General features: G+C 35.0%; 1 protein-coding gene across 10 annotated transcripts in view; it reads right to left on the bottom strand.

Annotated features, from left to right (window-relative positions):
* SYT1 (synaptotagmin 1) overlaps window positions 1–19,239 on the bottom strand; it is a 518,336-nt gene that overhangs the window by 332,532 nt on the left and 166,565 nt on the right. For 8 of the 10 annotated variants that reach the window (XM_070254462.1, XM_070254465.1, XM_070254461.1 and 5 more), the window contains exon 3: window positions 14,352–14,408. The exons of the other annotated variants lie outside the window; for them this stretch is intronic. The gene's annotated coding sequence lies outside the window, so the exon portion shown is untranslated. The remainder of the gene's footprint in view (window positions 1–14,351; window positions 14,409–19,239) is intronic. 10 annotated transcript variants of the gene reach the window in all.

The following is a 19,239-nucleotide window of genomic DNA, read 5'->3' as shown; positions in this document are numbered from 1 at the left end:
GAAAGAAAACAAATTTTATAAGAAATAATATAGGTACATTAAATCATTACATTTTTATTTACATCTTTGGTCTGCCTGCCTGCCTGCCTTTCCTCCCTTAGTCTTTTTTTCTCTCCCATTCTTCCATTCCCTACCTTCTTCCTTCCCTTTCTTCCTTTCTTTAAACATTCTCTGAGTATAGCCCTTCGTACCAGCAACGGGTCTGGTACTGCTGAATAACTGAATAGAATTGTCTGCTGTGTGCTAGGCATTGTGCTCAAGGTGCTAGCTTGCTCTCTGGAGTCGTAGAGGGGAGGAGGTGGCTAGGTTACTGTACTGCTCGCTGATTTTGCTCAGGTCTGGCAGATTAGATGAGTGCTGCAGTCGAGGTGTGGACCAGATGCTCTGGGAACAGAGAAGAAAGGGAGAAACTAACTCAGCCTAGGAGGAGGTTAGGTCAGCAAAAGAAGGGTCAAAGCCTTGAGCCAAAGCTCTAGTGTTTGAAAGAATATAGTACTTTCTGGAACAGTGCGTAGGATGGTTTTGCGTTCCCATGTCGGGTGGAGGGTAGCATACATGTTGCTTTATCTTTATTTTATTATTTTTATCTATTTAATCTTCCAACCTTTTGTTTATTGTTCCAACTACCCACTGTTACTTCCCATTCCTAAATTATTTCAGAGACTCTGACGTCATTGGGTTTTGGAACTACTAGTGGTGAGACAGAAATATGTTTGCAATCCATTTTCATGTTATCTTATCTTTGTGTAGTACTGTAAGGTCTCCTTTCTCTCTGTGTGTCTTTTCCCTCCCATCTCGCCTGTATTTATTCATGTATATAAATGAAAAGGCTGCTTTGTTTTACATGGAGGTATGGGAACAGACTGGAATGTCTTTAAAGGGCAAGGATGCCATGGGCTGTGATCCTGATAGGAGACAGCAGAAAACAGCAGCTATGCATGTATTTCCTACATAGTTTTCTGGCGCATAGCAGTTTGGTCTCAAAAACATTATTATGCCTTTGATTCAGGCAACTGTTGGCTGGGTAAGCAAAATCCCAAAAATCCTTTAAGGGTATCAACAGGCAAGTTCTCCAGTCACCTTCTGCCCTGATAAAACACAAACATAAGCTAAGAGTGGTAAAATGAAACAATTATTACAAATAATGCTAACTTAACAAAGGGTCGTATTTCAGCAGAAGGAAATCCACAATCCATTTCTGAATCTAGCGCCTCAAGATGATCTCACCAAGAGTAAGATGAAATGCAAAGTAGAGATACCAGTTTTGTGAGGTTAAAATAGGTATCATATGTGAAACTGCTATGCAAATCGTGAAGTGCTCTGCAAATCCAAACAATATTACCATCATTTTAGGTAACTAAAAGTCAAGCATGATTAGAAGTAATAATTAGAATAATTAGAAGTAATTATTATCGTCTTGGATAAGTGACTTAACCTCTCAGAGTCTTAGTTTCCTCTTCTGTAAAATGAGGTAATGATTCCTACCTTGTAGAGTTGTCAAAATTATAGATAACATGTGAAAATTGTTACGCACAGAGCTTGGCAAGTGGTAGGCATTCAATAAATGATAGTTATTTTTATTATGATTATAAGAGACATTTCTAACCACACACGATTTTAGAAAAATTGAACAAAAAAGATTTCTTTTAAGTTTTACTAACAAAACAAGTCTCGCAATTCAAGTGAGTTTGGATTTCAGGTGTTGAAACAATAAGAAAACATCTATGACTTTATATTTCAATTTTCAGTATGCATGGGGAATTTCTAACAATGAAGTTTAAATCTTTAAAGAGTAAGAGATGCATTGGAATGTCTGGAAGAATAAAGGAAGGAGGAGAAGGAAAAAGAATAACAGAGAGAACACAACTCTGTTATGGCAATAGCTCAGGACCATCGGGTGGTTTGCAGAATGATAACAAGCACTCACTACCCCGCGGCTCAGGGCTGCTCCAACTTCACGCGCAGTGGGGAACCTTCTATGCCCTTCCCTATCAACTTGTACACGCAAGTTATTTGTAACAGAACATTGAAAAGTCAATGAAGGCAAACCTGGTAGGCAGCTACTGTCAGAAAACATCTGAATCAATAGGACACTATCAGAATTGTCTTTCCCAAGCAAAACACAAAACTGTATTAACCAAAAGCATGACAGCACTGTGAAATTTTCTCACTACAGTAACTTAAAGCAACACAGGCCTTGGCAAGCAGGCTTTAGCGCCTCCCCCAACAGGTCAGAAAATAACAACAAAATGTTATTATGGATCATACTACTGAGGATCACCTGAGGGACGTGTTGGTTCTGAACGAGAGGCAAGGTCATCCTAAAAGCTTTACTCATTTCTATAACACAAGAATGTTAAAAACTAACACAAGCTAACAAAAGGATTATTTTTCTTAAACTTATCTTTTTTTTATTGCTACTATTATTCTATTGCTAAGGATTCTATAGAACGGGAGCTTAGGCAGAAAAAGATATGAAAAACATTAAAACAGTGGCTTTCCACTGGCCAGAGATAAAATTCAAACACTTTACTTTGACCTTTGTGATCTCATTATAGCCTCAAACCTAAACAACTGCACCAGGTGCTTAAGTAAATTCTTTAGCAATCAAAGTGGAAAACCAGCACGGACGTAAGTCATGCAAGGTCCAAATGGAATGCTCTTTCTTGTGGAAAGTTTTTGCCTTTTTAAAGTGGCAGGGTTAAGCCACGTCCACTTCCTGGTGTCCAAGTACTTCTTATTTTTGTATTATTATATTATAATTAATTTTAGAATGTGCATCCATTCCACCATAATGTGAATTACTTCAGGGTGGAGACAGTCTCTTGCCTTGCGTATAACACCACCCATGACACGTAGCGGGCAGCATGAGGTGGCAGAGAGCAACAAGCCTGTGTCTAGAAGTCCTGATCTCAGATTCCAACTCTGCCACTTATTAACTGAAAAAATTACTTAACCTAAGTCTCAGCTTCCTTACCTTAAAATGGTGATAAAGCTTGTCTACCAGAAGATATATACAGATATACACATACATGCGTGCGTGTGTATCTTGCATTCAATAAATGCTAGCTATAAAATCATTAGTAAGCACATAAGAAATGTTTGAAAATATGGAGTGAATAAATAAATGATTTCCTTTTTATTGATTTAAGATTCACCCAGTAGTTCTTGAACAATAAGATTTCATAATACACAGACTAGAAGTTGAATGGTAGTATTAGAAAAGTTGAAGGCTGTAAGTTTGCATTCCTATTTTGAGTCAAAAATCCTCTCCCTATTATTCTATTTATTTTTAGAGAAATGGTAATTTAAAAATACCCCTAGCTTCGCACATCTTTTAAAAAATGGTCCATGTATAAAAACATCAGATAATCAAATGAAGACTGGCTAATTTTACTCTGAGCAGCTAAAATGTGGCATATTTATGACTCAGAAGCCCTAAATTATCTTAAACTCGTCTATTTCTTTTGCTGATTGCCTATACTGAAGTAGTTTTCTGTGATTAATTTTAGGGTATACAACATGAAAAGAGATGTCTTACAAGTCACAAACGCATTGTATTTCTATATTTGCATCTTTGGTTAGGAAATTGGCAAAAAGATTCCGCTTCAGACAACTACATTATTCAATACATTATAAGATAGATAGATAAACAAAATGTAGCATATATATACAGTGGGATATTATTCGCCTTAAAAAAGATAGAAATTCTGACACATGCTACAACATGGATGAACCTGGAAAACGCTATACTAAGAGAAATAAGTCAGACACCAAAGGACAAATACTGCATGATTTCACTTCTGTGAGGCACCTAGAGTAGTCAAATTCATAGAGACAGAAAGAATGAGGGTTTCCAGGGGCTGTGGGGAGAGGGGATAGGGCATTATTTTTAGTGGATATAGAGTTTCAGCTTGGGAAGATGAAACAGTTCTGGGGGCGAATGGCGGTCATGGTTGTACAACAGTGTGAATGTACTTAATACCACTGAGCTGTACTCTTAAAAATGGTTAAAACAGTAACTTTTGTGTTAGGTATATTTTATCACAATTTTAAAAAGGTCAGAAACAAATTACAGATTTGTAAAAGGCTAAAGATACAGCTCTTGAAAATAAAAGCATATTGTATTGGAGAGTTTGGGGATGTGGGTTAATGTAGCGTTAGTGAAGAAAAATAAGAGAAAAAAGAAGTTTTAATAAAGCTACCACTGTGATAGATCTGGGTAAAAATGTCAACACTTTGGTTTAACTAGTATTGTGCACTCACTCTGTGCCAGGGTCTGGGACACAAAGATGATTTGCCTCAGGGAGTTCATCCTCTCTTGCAGAGAGAAGCTCTTCAAACATCATTTTGGTGTAAATCCATGAAATTCATGTGTCTAAGAGTACAGGTTTTAGCATTATACAGGGTCTGCATCTCGCTGAAAAATTGTAAGCTATGTTACATTGACGAAGTTAGTTTGCCTCTCAGAATCTCAGTCTGCTCATCTATGAAATATGGATCTGAATATGAACTTCACAGGGAAATGACATGTAAAGTGCTCAGGAAGAAGTAAGTGTTCAGTTAACGGTGGACACTCTTGCTGCTGTGAGTTCTAGGACAGAGGCATGGGCTGGCTGGGACTGCCTGCCAGAGCCTGGCAAAATGAGGCGCCATTGACTGGCCTGGCCTCGTTGTGTCACTTCCATAATTGTTGATGCCAGCTCAGAAAGAGCACAGCATTTGTTTGATCCTTACTAGCGAGGTTATTATTGAAAATAAAGTAATTATATTTATATCCAGAGTTATGGCAAAAATTGAAAGTTAAAATTTGAAGATTATTTCCCTGATCTGAGTTGTCAAATAGAGTGGGCAGCACAGATGGTTGCAATGGACTGAACGTTTGTGTACCCCCCAAATCCACATGTTGAAATCCTAATGCCCAGTGTGATGGTAGTAGGAAGTGGGGCCTTGGGAGGTGATTAGGTCATGAGAGTGGAGCCTTTGTGAATAGGATGAGGTACCCCAGAGAGCTCTCCTGCCCTCTTTCTGCCACGTGAAGATACAATGAGAAGTCTGCAACCTGGAAGAGGGCTCTCACCAGAACGAGACCATGCTGGTGCTCTGATCTCAGACTTCCAGCCTCCAGAGCTGTGAGAAGTAAATTTCTGTTGTTTATAAGCCACCTAGCGCATGACAGTTTATTATAACAGCCTCAACTGACTAAGGCAATGGTACAAATAAAATAATTTCCTTTATGCAGAGGGACACAAATATTTACTTCATGAATTGATGCTTTCATATTTTGGGTATTTAAAAGAAATAAAAAAATAAAATGTAGAATAATAGTATTATTTAATGATGTACTTTAAATAAGTTACGTTAAAGGAGAAAAAAGCACAGATAATTTCTAGCCTACTATACCTCATTGACAGGGCTTCTATCACAAGCCTCACAGTAACGAGTGGGAAAACTTGTAGGTGTTAAAATAAAGAAATTCTGGGCTTCTAAGTAGAGGATTGGAAGGAAATCTAACACCTGAGAGCAGTGCAGCTATGCCGCCTCCAGGACCTGTAGCTCCTGCCCCCGAATATCTTCACCCCTACCACTTAAGTCCATCACTTCAGGACCTCACAATGCCTAAAACCCCTTACGCCATGTGCTTATTTGGGCTAACAACTGTGTGTGTATATGGGGGGAGCAGAGACAATGCAGAGCTGGTGTGAATACTTGAGTCGGTTCCTTTTTTCTTAGAAGTTCCCTCATACCAGCTGCACTGAGGTATTCTGATCAAAAGAAAAGTGAGGTTGGGAAATTTGAAGCCAAAAACACTTAAAGAAAAGGCAGCTTGAGAGTATCAGATGGGAAGCAGAATTACACCAGGAAAAAGGCACAGGTTAGAAAGAGATGAGGCAGTGTGGAAAGTCAGGTCTACTTATTTTTCAAATTTCAGGCAGTTCGATTGAGTGTTCGAACAAATGGAGAAAAGAGTTGCTCCTGCCTCCCTCTCGCTCGTCCAGTCCCCATTCCTCATGCCGTGAATATGGCACTTCAGCGTAGACTGTGGGTTTTCATGGGTTGGTTTGTGCAACCACTCTGGGTACATATCCATCACATGAAGTGGAAAGAAAACATCTTAAAACAAACTCTGCTACATCATCCTTTCATAGGCTGGGGACTGCCTGGATTCTCTCTACTGTTTCAGCTTTCTCACTGAAGGACAAATCTGGCTTTGCCTTTTGTAAAATCTACTGGTAATTGTTCAAATCTCATCATAATTGGAAACAATGAATATATTAATAATTATATAATTATGCAAATCCAGTTTTTCTAGAATTATGTTAAAGGACATAATTTAGATAAATAAAAATTCTTGCATTTCATACTACAGTGATATTATAAATTCTATCATATATATAGTGCTCTAAGACATAATTTTTGGGCATTAAGAAAACCTTCCCTAAAATTAGAAAAAAATATTTTAAAGTCCAAAAGAGAAAAAAGAAATGAAAGGCCAAATTCTTCATAGTTCAAATATTACATACCTAATACAAAATAAATAACTCCCCAGGAGACGTTATAGCAAATTGTATCAATGCTACAAGCAAACACAAATTGGATAAGCAAAAACCCTGAGCAACATGCAAAATTGCTGCTAAAAATTATTTCTTACCATACATTTCAGACTACCGAATATTAATACGATATCACTTTGGGGGTCATTGAATTAGCAAACCAATGTATTTTGAGTATTTGTTTAGAAACATTATTATTTCTTCAGTCTGAAATATTTCATACCAATTTATAAACATAGGCTTTGCCAGGACTCTTCTGAAAGTGAAAAATAAAAACAAAGCAGGGTTAAACAATTCATATTAACCATAAGAACAGGGGACATAAATTGCTCAAATGTACAATGGAGCATATGCTGAACCAGATTCTTCATATTTTAGAATAGGAAAGACATAAAATTGTCTGTAGTTTATGTAAGCATTAAATTCTAACAGAAAGAGAAAAATGGTAAGATATTTACCATGAATTACATTTGCTGATATAAGAATCATTATTACTAAGATTGGGATATATTTATTATTAGAGGCAGAACAAGATTTGACATTGAAAGGCTAAGTGATGTTAGCATTAATATTCCATGTCAGTATTATAAAGGGATTTTTATGGGATTTGCAAAAGAATGACTCAAACAATAAAGCCAATTAAAATGGTGGATATGAATTTTTTTAACAGAAAATAATTGAGGTTCTAAAATGAGAAAACTCCAAATATTCTTTATCATGGGGGAAAAAGCAGTAAAATAAGCAATTTTGTTGTCTGATATTTCCTTGATGAAACAATGATTTTTAAATTTCAATTTCAGATGTTAAATACAAAATGTTAATCACATTTTTAAAAATAAGAGTGTATCATTTTGCTATGCAGCAACATAGAACTGCCCTTAATTTTAAAATGGTTCATGTGATAACATGTGTTAGATATAATTTATTTCTGGAAACCTGCTTAGCCTACAGTTTGGTTATATTTATTTTCTCTGGAGAAAATGACCCCATTTGTGACTCCAAAGAAAGTAATTTCACGGTAGGGTAGAAAGTCTTTTTGGCACCTTCATATCATAATGCACACTGATTCAGCTTACTTATCAGCCACAAAGACTGTCAAATGTCTCGTCTTACTTTTCACCTCTCTGAAAGGGAGTCATGCTATTGACTGTTGAATTTCAGTATTTGCTTTAAGGAGGAAGCGGCCTTCAAAGAGAGAGATCATGGTGGACTCCTCCCAGAGCATGCCTACTTCTGTCTGTCTCAAAACCAAATTTCATCTTGTGTTCAAGGTTTCTAATCAGCTTCCACTTCTCTTCTTTCTTCCTTCACACTTTCATTTCCTCTTTGTTCCTTGCAGACTCATATGTGTTTTATAATTTTAAAAGAATGCCCCTTTAATATTGCAAAGGAGATAACTTTAACAGCAAACATAACAACAAAATTACCCTTTGCTGATGTTATTGTATTAACTTCTGTAATAAACACCTAATAAACATGTGTTGGAATTCTCATATGAAATCTATGAAATAGAATTTATTATCTTAATTTTAATAGATGAGGATATTGAAGCAAAGAGTTTAAATTGTCTTCCTGAGGTCACACAGCCAGTAAGTCGCAAAAATAGACTTGAACGCAGCTCCTTCATGCACTGCCAACATTCTCAATTACAAAAATGAATAATTCAACCCAAAATAATGCCCTGGTGCAGAGAAATAAGAAAATAAATCAGAATGTTAGAGTAAATTAAAATTAGTATTAATTATTCAGATAGCTGAATCATTTGTTTTAAAGTCTTATTAAATTTAGACTTTACATGATATCTTTAAAACCATATTGCTGGCTTTTAAAGCATTCCACTTCCTCTCTTTTGTGGCTACACAACTTATATTTCAGTGTTATGAAAGATGATGAAGTTTTCAGAACAAAATAAAGACTAGCATCTATGAGAGCATCCAAATCAAAGATTAATAAGGTTCTAGAAATAATGGGCTGAAATCCATCAAATAATTATAATAGCTAACTTGAATACAGTACCTACTATCAACGAGGAACTGTTACATAAACAAAGATCCTGTGTCTTTAACTCATTTGATTATCCCAGTCACTCAGTGAAGAAGTGAAAACATATAGAGGTGTACTAAATTGGCTACCACCTGTAGCTACTAAGTGGTGGAGCTGGTATTTGAACACAGAGAGTGAATTTCCAAAACCAGTACTATGCTATAGTAAGATTACAGGAGCCTCCTTCTTTAGTGTTCTAGGAAATACCCTAAGTCATAAAATATGGTTTAGCTTTAGAATAATAACGATCATGAGAAGCTCATCTTACCCAGTGTCCCAAAGAAAGTGATAAAACTCTCAATCATTTGGTAAATAAAAACATAAAGTGATTCTGACCATGGGTAATGAGATGAGTATCTTGCAAAGATTTTCTATTACTAAGTCAAAGTACTATTATTCTCTTTATAAAGGGAACATTCTAAAATATTTGTAATTACCCTAAATATACGCTACTTGATGATAGAGGCTGTGCTTTGTGCACTTCTATATCTCTCTGGGACAATGGATACAGTAAGTACTCAATAGTAACTATCGAATAAAGAATGAAGAGCAAATAAAGGAATGAGGGGCTGGCCCTGTGGTGTAGTGGTTGAATTCGGCTTGGTCCGCTTCAGCAGCCCAAGTTCAAGGGTTTGGAACCTGGGCACAGACCTACACTACTAGTCAGTCATACTGAGGTGGTGACCCACATACAAAATAGAGGAGAACTGGTGCAGATGTTGGTTCAGGGCTAATCTTCCTCAGCAAAAATAAATAAATAAAGGAATGAATTTCCAAAGTTGTACCACAGATTTTAAAAGGACTAAGTCCAGATAATGTAGCAAACACAAAAATCTAAGCAGCACATCCTGTGAGCACCCATTTTATTGTTATTTACTTTACACACAAAATATAGTTATCTTCTTTTAGGTGACCTTTATACTATGGCTATCATTCACTTTGATTTTGTTCCTACCTTTTCTATCTAAATATAGCTGTCTCTAATAATTAAATTCTCCTACCATGGTTTAATTTTAGCATTGGAAGGATAAGTACATATGATGCAATCTAATGTTTATTGATAAGTGTTAAAGAAAAGTAATATCATATGTTCATCAAGTATTTTACATAGACAAATGGTATTTAAAAAGTGATGTGTTCTTTACTTCTACCTCCTCCCACATGCCATTATTCATATAGGAAAATGAAATATGCTTTGCCTTCTTCACCAGTTGTGATGTATTTATTTAAGAGTGATAACTTGGAAAGAGGTAATCAGACAGATCTGAATTCAAATGGTAACTGTGTTGCTTACTAATTAGGCTAACTTTGTAACATAGGAAAAGTTCTTTTGATAATTAAATGAAATTTAATCGTATGATTAGTAGAGTATCTGCCACAAACTAAGAGCCCAGTAAATGTTTTCTTTTGTTTCCTAAATCACTTCCTTTTATATAGGAGCTCTCTTAGGCCTATGTTCGAGAAAAGTGATCAGGATTAAAGGTAAATTATAAATTCAGGAAAAAGGGAGATTTTTTTCCTGATGACCATTATTGTCTAAAGCAAAAATCAATTCACAACTTTGGTTTCATCAGCAACACACTGTTGTGAAATGATATACTGGATTCCCAAAACAGTAAAGGTAAATTTTCCCACAAAGGATGTTCTTTTTACAGTAATATAATGTAAGGTTTTATATAACAATGTAATAGCCAATATTTATCATTAAACATCACTGCAGCGATCCCCATATTTCTAATCTGATCTCTGAGAGTCTTGGGAAGTCGACTGGGCATATTTTTCTTTGCATTATCCAGATAAAGAATGAGAGAGGTAATCGCTGAACTGTTGCTGATGGCAGATTGTGTGTATGAGTTATTGTTAAGTAGTATTATTATCCAGTAGATTTTTAGCTGTATGATCTTGAATGTCTTCACCTTCCCCTGCACTCCAGGACTCCTCACGATGAAAGGGGGGAGTCAGATGAAGCCAAGACTTGAATTCAGATTTCCTAAGTCTCTCTTGCTCTCTAATTTTTTTCACTATAAACATCATCTTAATGAGCCACATCCAAATAAAGTTGTTGGCAGGTAGAGTCTAGGTAAAGAGTTATTTACATAAAATTCCATTAAAGCTTTGGTTGAAAGAAGTTCAAATTTTGAGAAAATCCTTCTTGAACTGTTCTGAGAGCCTCATTTTTCATATAAGCACTTTCAGTTAACATGGCAGATAGAAAAAATAGTGGGTGGTTAATTAAGCCAGAATTTTTCTTGATTCTGCCACTAGATACAAGAGCTTAGATAAATGACTTGACTTATCTGGCCTTCTATAAATGAGGATATTAGAGGAGGTAATGTCTATAAAAGGAGAATATTAGACGAGATAGATAATTTTTTTTCCTAGCTCTATCCTACTATCACACACATACACGCTGGTCTATATTTTTTCATTACAGAGACTTGTTACTTCTAACAGAGAAAGGTTTGACTAAACGAAACTTGTGCAGGGCATCTGCAGATAAGATAATATTTATTCTCTTGTGAGTGACAAAATGCTTTCGTAGTTAAAATCTGCTTTCCATCAGGACCTTTCTAACTGAAAACTTCTTGCTCTTTGGTGTGCCAGGAAAGCAAGGTTGTTAATAGTCATGCTTTGAGAGAGAACGTCAACTCCCAGCAGTATTTAAAGAGGTTTAGCAAATCTAGGATAATGTGAGTAGTTTCCAGGAAGCATGCCTGAGCATCTGAATGTTTTTTTAGTGCATCCTGTTTGTTATTATTATTATCCAGTGCATTCAGAGTCTATAGAGAGCCCACCCATGGAGTTCTTGAAAGTACCACTGAGTGTTCCCCAATCTGGAAGGAAAGTATCATTTTAAAATACAACTTCCAATAGCTCTTTTACCTTATTTTCCTTATCTTTCTTAAACGCAAAACCTTTTTGTGATATATAAGTGCAATGTGCTGTAAAGATCTTTAGTAATATTTTAATCAATTACCGGATCGTTCTTAAGCTATGGGCTTTGAAGCAAAATTATAGGACATTTGTATGGCTTTCCTATGCTAAAAATCTTTCATGTGTAAGGTTTTGATTCAAATACAAAATGTAAAAACTCATTTATTATTCATAGGCTTAAAATACCTGCACATGTGCTGTAGATAAAGACAAGAAAATGGTCACTGTGTTATCCGATGTCTTCATCCCAGGTCATGCTTTATGCCATGTACTGACGCCCCTAACTCATGGACTCTTTGGAAGGTAAGACATATACTAAGACACTTACATTGTGACAGTATCGCTTTAATTCGAAGTATTTCTCTTCATAAATATTTTATAAACTTTTAAGGAATAAACCATACATTTTTATTATTCCAACTTGAATTGAGTGATTTCTCCCTTCTGCTGTTTATGAGTGATTTAGCACGCAGTTGTTAAATAAAAGACAATTAAAAGTTGAAAAGGGGGCTGGCCCCGTGGCCGAGGGGTTAAATTTGCACGATCCGCGTCAGCAGCCCAGGGTTTTGCTGGTTCAGATCCTGGGCATGGACATGGCACCACTCATCAGGCCATGCTGAGGCGGCATCCCACATGCCACAACCAGAGGCACTCACAACTAGAATCTAAAGCTATGTACCTGAGGAGTTTTGGAGAGAAGAAGGAAAAAAAAAAAAGATTGGCAACAGATGTTAGCACAGGTGCCAATCTTTTAAATAAAACCCACTTTCACCTAAAAAAAAAAGCTGGAAGGAAAAACTGCCTTAAACCACAGAAATGCAACAAGAAAAGCATGATTTCTTTCTTGGAAACGTATGTTATTTTCTCTAGGATTATTCCAAATGAGCAGAAGATCTCATTACTTGAATGAGTTCCCTCCAAAGTGTGCCATACTAAATCCTACTTCAATACAGTTACGAAAATTACAATTCAAGTGAAATAACTTCTATAAGTCACACCCGAATAATAGACCAAATAACTTTTACAAAAATCAGACAAGAAAAACAGCCATTGATGGCTTTGCACAATGAAATTATAATAAGATGACTAAAAAATTGTGAGGAGGTAGGGTAGATATTATCTGGCTTTTGTATAAAGAGCTTAAAACAAATATGTATGGTTCTGTCATTGGAAAATTCAACCTTCTTTCAAAGAGTAATGTAAAAAATTGAAATTACATTTAAAAGCTGTATTATATACATAAAAATAAAACTTTAAGAGAGCCTAGCCGTCTGTGGGACAATTGCTACGCGTTGAGAAATGTTTGTTTTGGTTGAATGACTTAGTTGACTCTCTCTGGTCAGTAAAATGTTGAAAAAAAACATGTCAACAAGATTGGTCATTCATTTCATATCTTGCAATTCATTCAAATTGGCAGAGTATTTTTATTTTCTTTTTTTTTAAATGATAGAAAATTCTGATTCTTAAATTATCCTTCTTATAACCAGATCTAGTAAACATGTCCATAACTTGTTCTGCCCCTCAAAACAGCATTTCACAGATTTGGAGTTTATTTTTTAAATCAAGGCACAGTTTTGAAACTTTTGAATTTTGGATTTTATAAATTTCTAACTTAAAAATTTAAAGTGAGTGTCATCCACCACTATGGCATAAAGGGAGGTGAGTGTTCTGTGTACAGTGAAGCAGCATGTGAACAATATCCAGACAGGTAGCAAAAGAGACCTCCTCCTCTCCTGCTCCTACCACATCTCAAAAACAAATAAAACCGATTAAGGAAAATCATCATAACCATCATTAATTATATTTAATCTTTTAAAATTAAGATGTGATTTATGCATTAAAGTTCTTTGGGGGCTAGAAAATTTTATTGTGTAACTGTAGTTTGCATATATCTTGGAAAAAACATTTATGAATTTCCTTTTTTGTACCACACTTACATCCTTTCCACTGAACTTTATTCTATTTTGATATACTTGAAGATATGGATCTATCATTTTGTTAATTCACTACATTTGACTTTAATGTTTCTGTTTTAAATTTTAGAGAACTGTATTTGCAAATTCATTTCAAAACAACCATAACATTAAAACTGATGTAACATTACATGGATTTTGCTTTTCCATCTTTATTTTATTATTTTTGATATTCACATATTCAAAATCTAAAATTGTTTGCATCTAGGAAATCTTTGTAATGTTACGAATTCTACCATAAAGAGTGCTATCAAGAATGCATTTAATTTTCATTAATAAAAACACATTTAGGAAAACAACTACTACAATCATATAATAGCATGTCATAGTTACGTTGTGAGAAGATCAGAAATATACTAATGAGATCAAGCTAAAAATTTTAAGCCTGCTGATGGTTGCCATTTTTTTTTATAATTCCAATTTAATGACTATAAACAAACCAAGCATGTTGATTCTGTTTAAAATTTTCAAAAGGAATTTTTAAAATTCCATCACATACAGAGGCTGTGAGACACTTTGATTAAATTTTACTTATTACCTGTTTTCTTCTTCAGAATATAAAATGATATGATAGTCAAAAGATATAATGGAATAGACATAAACATTTTCTGCCCTATAGATGTATCACAAGGATTACCTTGGCCTCTTACCTAAGAGGATTACAGGATAAATGATTTTCAATTTACTTCGGCAAATTGAAACTGAGTTTTAGACGGATACAGTTGCTTACTAGGTTAATTTCTTATCTTAGAAAATAGAAAAATGCCTGTTTCTGTAAAATAAATTTGTAAGATCTTCTAATTTTATAGAAGGTCTAGTGCAATTTTTGTATCATTAAAGTACTTACTGTTCTGTTGTGAATTCTGGGGTATTTTATTCTTTGTTTTCTTTCAGATTCGTTTTTCTAAAAAAAATGAGTAATATGCACAGTGGTTAGTTGACTACACATAGTTCAGAATAATTTCAGATTGTCATAATTATAACTAATTAATTTTATTATTTAATATTTCTACTTAAAAATCTTGCAATATAGGGGCTGGCCCGTTGGCGTAGTAGTTAATTTCATGCACTCTGCTTGGGTGGCCAGGGGTTTGCTGGTTCAGATCCCGGGTGTGGACCTACCCACAGCTTTCAAGCCATGCTGTGGCAGGAGTCCCACGTATAACATAGAGGAAGATGGGCACAGATGTTAGCTCAGGGCCAATCTGCCTCAGCAAAAAGAGAGGATTGGTTGGGGATGTTAGCTCAGTGGTAATCTTCCTCCAAAAAAAAAAATCTTGCAATATAAACATCCAAATACAATATAATATCATATAGTGTATATTTAGTATATATGTAATATAAGATAGATAAATAGATAATGGGAACTTTACAGTTGGTTTAAAGAGCTAGAGATCCAGATGCTGTGAGTAGTTTATATACCGATTTTGTCAAAAGTTACAGTTCCTGTACGATAGTTTTCAATTTGAAAATTGAAGTAATACTTACCTACGAATACATTGTTAGAGAATATTACATTATTACATTCATTTAAATTCATTTAGAATCATAGAATTCTCAGTCAGTTAAATGCCTGGTGCTATATTGAATATCAATATGATTATTATAAATCAACCTTATACATCTCATGTTAGTTTTGAATTTTATATTTTCACTTAAGTTAGGAACACTTCAATATATTACACATATTAGCCTATTTTCAGAGCCAAATCAATGTCCTGCTATAAGCTAATACTATTCTAGCATATAGGAGATTTATATATATATAATTTCCCATCAAGGTAAGGAGAAAAATAATCTCACATCATTGTATAAAACAGTACAACTTTCAGTTTAGAGTGTAAGAAAATTAAACTTTCCCCAAGAGTCAGTATCAGGAATTGCTTTAATGTAATAAAGATGTCAAGAATTTCCGATTTGGTTTGACAAGTTAGAAACTCACAAATGAAAAATTTCACAGTGCTGGAGACAAGTACCTTTTCACATAAGTGCTCATCATTTTTAGTCTTCAAAAAATTTAAGTACAATGAAAACCAAGAAAGAATGAAATTATAAAAATAGGTTCAGAATAGACATGCTACTTTGTTTTTAGGAGTTCTTACATTGTTTATTTTCAACAGAACTACGAAAACATAATGCCAGCCGCTCTGGCGACTGGCTCACATGGGTACTCGTAGCAGAAAAGATCTGAAGTGACAGCTATATTTCCAAAGCTGCATTTACTGCATCTGTTCAGTGGTTAAGCCTCCAAGGTCTGCTTTCATTTTATTCCTGCTGGAAATTCATCTGTTGTCTAGTAAAATCCATTAGAAATAGCAATGTAAAAATGCACTTAGATTTGTCTGACTGCCTCCTAAAATACAACTTTAAGCCACAATTAATTTGAGATAAGATTTCTATATATAGTTTCAGCATACTGACGCTTTTCTTATTAAAACAAAAACCACAACAAAATTCCATGGGTGCACATATTAAGGTAACAGAGTGACATAAAGCTCTGTACAGGAAATATGGGGGGGGGGGGCCCTGCCAGAGAAAACGATGGCTTTCTCCTAAAGAACTAAGAGAATATTTGACATTACCTGTATTGTACATTATTACTTACCAAGGGGCAGGCTTCCCAAAGGGATGCAATGAAAGGACTAACCCGTTTCTGTGACTTATGAGCCATCTGCAGGGATTTGATTTCGTGTTGGTTTTGCATGCGGATCTACCACAAGGATGAACGGGCAAGCCTATTCTACTGTAGGAGACAAACAACTATTTTATTTTTAACCTATGTGCTGAATATGGATGTGCATAGTATTTTTCTGGTAGCTAATTTTTGTGTCTTGCATGGATAAACACCTCTCTTTATTTTAGAGGAAAAAGTTAAAATAGCACACGATGCTTTTGCACCTTCTGTCATCTATCTGACTTTTCAGTAAAGAAATTGGTATCAGTACATCTGACTCAGGCAGTTTCCTGGTATTGAGACTTAGTACTTTTAGGTGTTTACGCAGTACTTTAAAAAAAAAAAACCCATGAATATGTGTAGGTAGGTTTATATATTTTTCACAAAACATCATATCCATTCATAGTCAATAAAGCTGATGACTCTTTCATGTTCATTTTATCCGGTTTTAGAAGCAGGCCTGACACGGAGAAAAAAGAAAATTATCTGAGACTTAGAGATTGCTCAACAGTGGCTAGAAATCAAACTGCTGAAAACTTGCGGCCCTCATCATAATTCTCTTTACAGAATTAAGCAAAGCATCGCATGCTTTAGGCGTTATAAATACTACAAATCCTTGACTTTTCTTCTCATTTTTTGGAGGGAAGGAGCTATTTATATTCATTTTAATGTTGGCCATTGAAGAATCCACAGCTGTGTTTTTTTAAAGGAGACGTTTTCAAGAATGACAACTAATTTCTACATCCAAACTTTGTTTTAAATATCTCAAGTATTTCATTTTGATGAAAATACTGATTTTAGTTGGGCTTTCACTAACACAGCTCTGAGCTAAATATTCATTTAGGGTTGGATTTAAAGTGTGCCCTGTGAATCCTTGCAACATAGCCACTTGCAAGCACCGTCCCTTTAGCCCCAGGCAGACTGAGATGGCGAGGGAACCCCTCTGCCCAGGTTTAAATTTCAAAACTGCAAAATATGAATAAACTAGGAGTTCTCTTTCTTCTACTTCCTCCTACTGAAACCCCAAAACTCATGGTTAGAGCACAGTTACAAAGTTGATGCGCCATTTCCTCAGTACAGATATTGCTAATCCTAAGGGATTTGGTTAGACATCTTTTGACTTAAATTCTTATTCTTGGAACAGCAGTCAGCAAGCAGAGATTACTTTAAATAAAAATACTATCCAGGTCATTAGTGACTGAAATGTGAGCTTTTATACACAAAAATAAAGCATCGCATGACAAATAAAGGCATTGCATGATTCTTGGTTATATCCCGAACCAATGGGAAAAAGCAATTAGCTGTTAGGAACATTACTGCAACAGTGAATGAAATTTGGATTTGGACTGTGAATTAGATAATGATATTATATCGATAGTAAATTGTCTGTGTTTGTTAACTGTTCTTTGTAATGTAAGAAAACATTCTGTTCTTAGGAAACATACTGAAATATACACCAAAATATTTAGAATAGGGCACACCCTGTTCCCAACTTATTCTCAAATGGTTCAGAAAAATATATGAAATATATACACATATATATTACATATATACATATATTAATATGAGAGAGAGAATGATAAAGGACACAATGTAAACAATTGGTTAATCTAGGTAAAGGGCATATGAGAACTTCTTGTACTATCCTTGCAGCTTTTTATGAGAATTTGTAATAGCACGCAAACATTACCAAAAAAGAAACTATAAAATTATCTTTTAAAAAATTCAAGTACCATTTTTCAGTATCTAAAAAATATTACACTGAATTGTGGCTATCTTTATTTTGTTCATTAAGCACAAGAGTGTTTCACTCTGTCTAAACTATAAAAGATAATGATATTTACCTGCATGACTATTCTAGAGTATTAGGCAATAAAAGGAAAATAATCCGTCAAGTAATAGCGTAAACAAACTAATCTTCTATAAATAGATGTGGTCACTATAGGTACCTGTGGCATTGCTGGTAGGAACAGTATGGAAGGCAATAATACAGAATATGGATTTTCCTTGAAAGGAAGATAGAAGCACAAAAGATTATGCGCCTTGTTTAAGGCAAAGGAATTTTTCTGTTTTTTCTCTTTTGTGTCTAACCATTGACAGCCACTTAGGAGGCTTCAGTCTACAAGCCTCTCCTCATTATAAGAAAAGCAAATGTTTACCAACACAGAATTAAAAAGAGGGGCAGGATGAAGGGTCTACTCATTTTTCTGTTGTGACACGTTATTATACAAATCAAAACATACTAAAACATTTGTCAGCAGTTGGAGTTACAATAATCACACACTGAGTTCATCCATGTTTAACATTTTCATTATACTCAAAATAATTATTTTAGAAAGGGGGGCTGATAATGAGGTCGAATGGCACTAAGTCAGGAGAGCCAGTTTGTACCTTGAAAAGGAGGATAGGAATTAATTAAATGAGAAGCTTGGGGAAGTTAATTGGGACTGAGTGAAGATAAGGACACTATCTATGCATGAAGAAATAAAACTATTGAAATAAAAAAGGTATAGCAGAAAGTTCCAGTGAGCACACCTAAGGGAGAAGAACCCTGCAGAAACATGAGTGACAGGAGCAGAGTTATGTCTGTGGGAGACTCTGTTGGCCTCCGCCCACTAAAATCGTGACTGTCACATAAATAAATTCTTGTCAAATGAATAATACTGTATATTGACAAAAGTAAAATTTAGTGTCCTATAATCCTAGTCTGTCTCTGCCTCTATCTACTCTGTGACCTTAGGAAAATCACTTAATCTATTTTGACTTCAATTTTATCAGCTGTGAAATGAGAGAGTGGAAAAATGTAGTTCTCCAAGGTGCCTTCCAGCTCTAACTATTTCTATATACGGTTGTGTTTATTAAAATGGGCAACTGTGAACATTTTTATAGAAGAGAACGGCCTGATATGAGTTTTAGATAAAGAGAAATGGAGAAAAATAAAAAGATGAATAAAAGAGCAATGCACTGATTCAAGTAACGGAAAATAAATCCCATTGGAAGAGACTTTAATGTAGAAGAGAGAATGCAAAAGGTACTTGATGGTTTGGGTATGTATGAAGTG

The sequence above is a fragment of the Equus caballus genome, chromosome 28 (genome assembly GCF_041296265.1).
Source record: "Equus caballus isolate H_3958 breed thoroughbred chromosome 28, TB-T2T, whole genome shotgun sequence".
NCBI classification, from domain to species: domain Eukaryota; kingdom Metazoa; phylum Chordata; class Mammalia; order Perissodactyla; family Equidae; genus Equus; species Equus caballus.
Note: the sequence above shows the minus strand (reverse complement) of the source record. Positions and strands in the feature narration are given on the sequence as shown.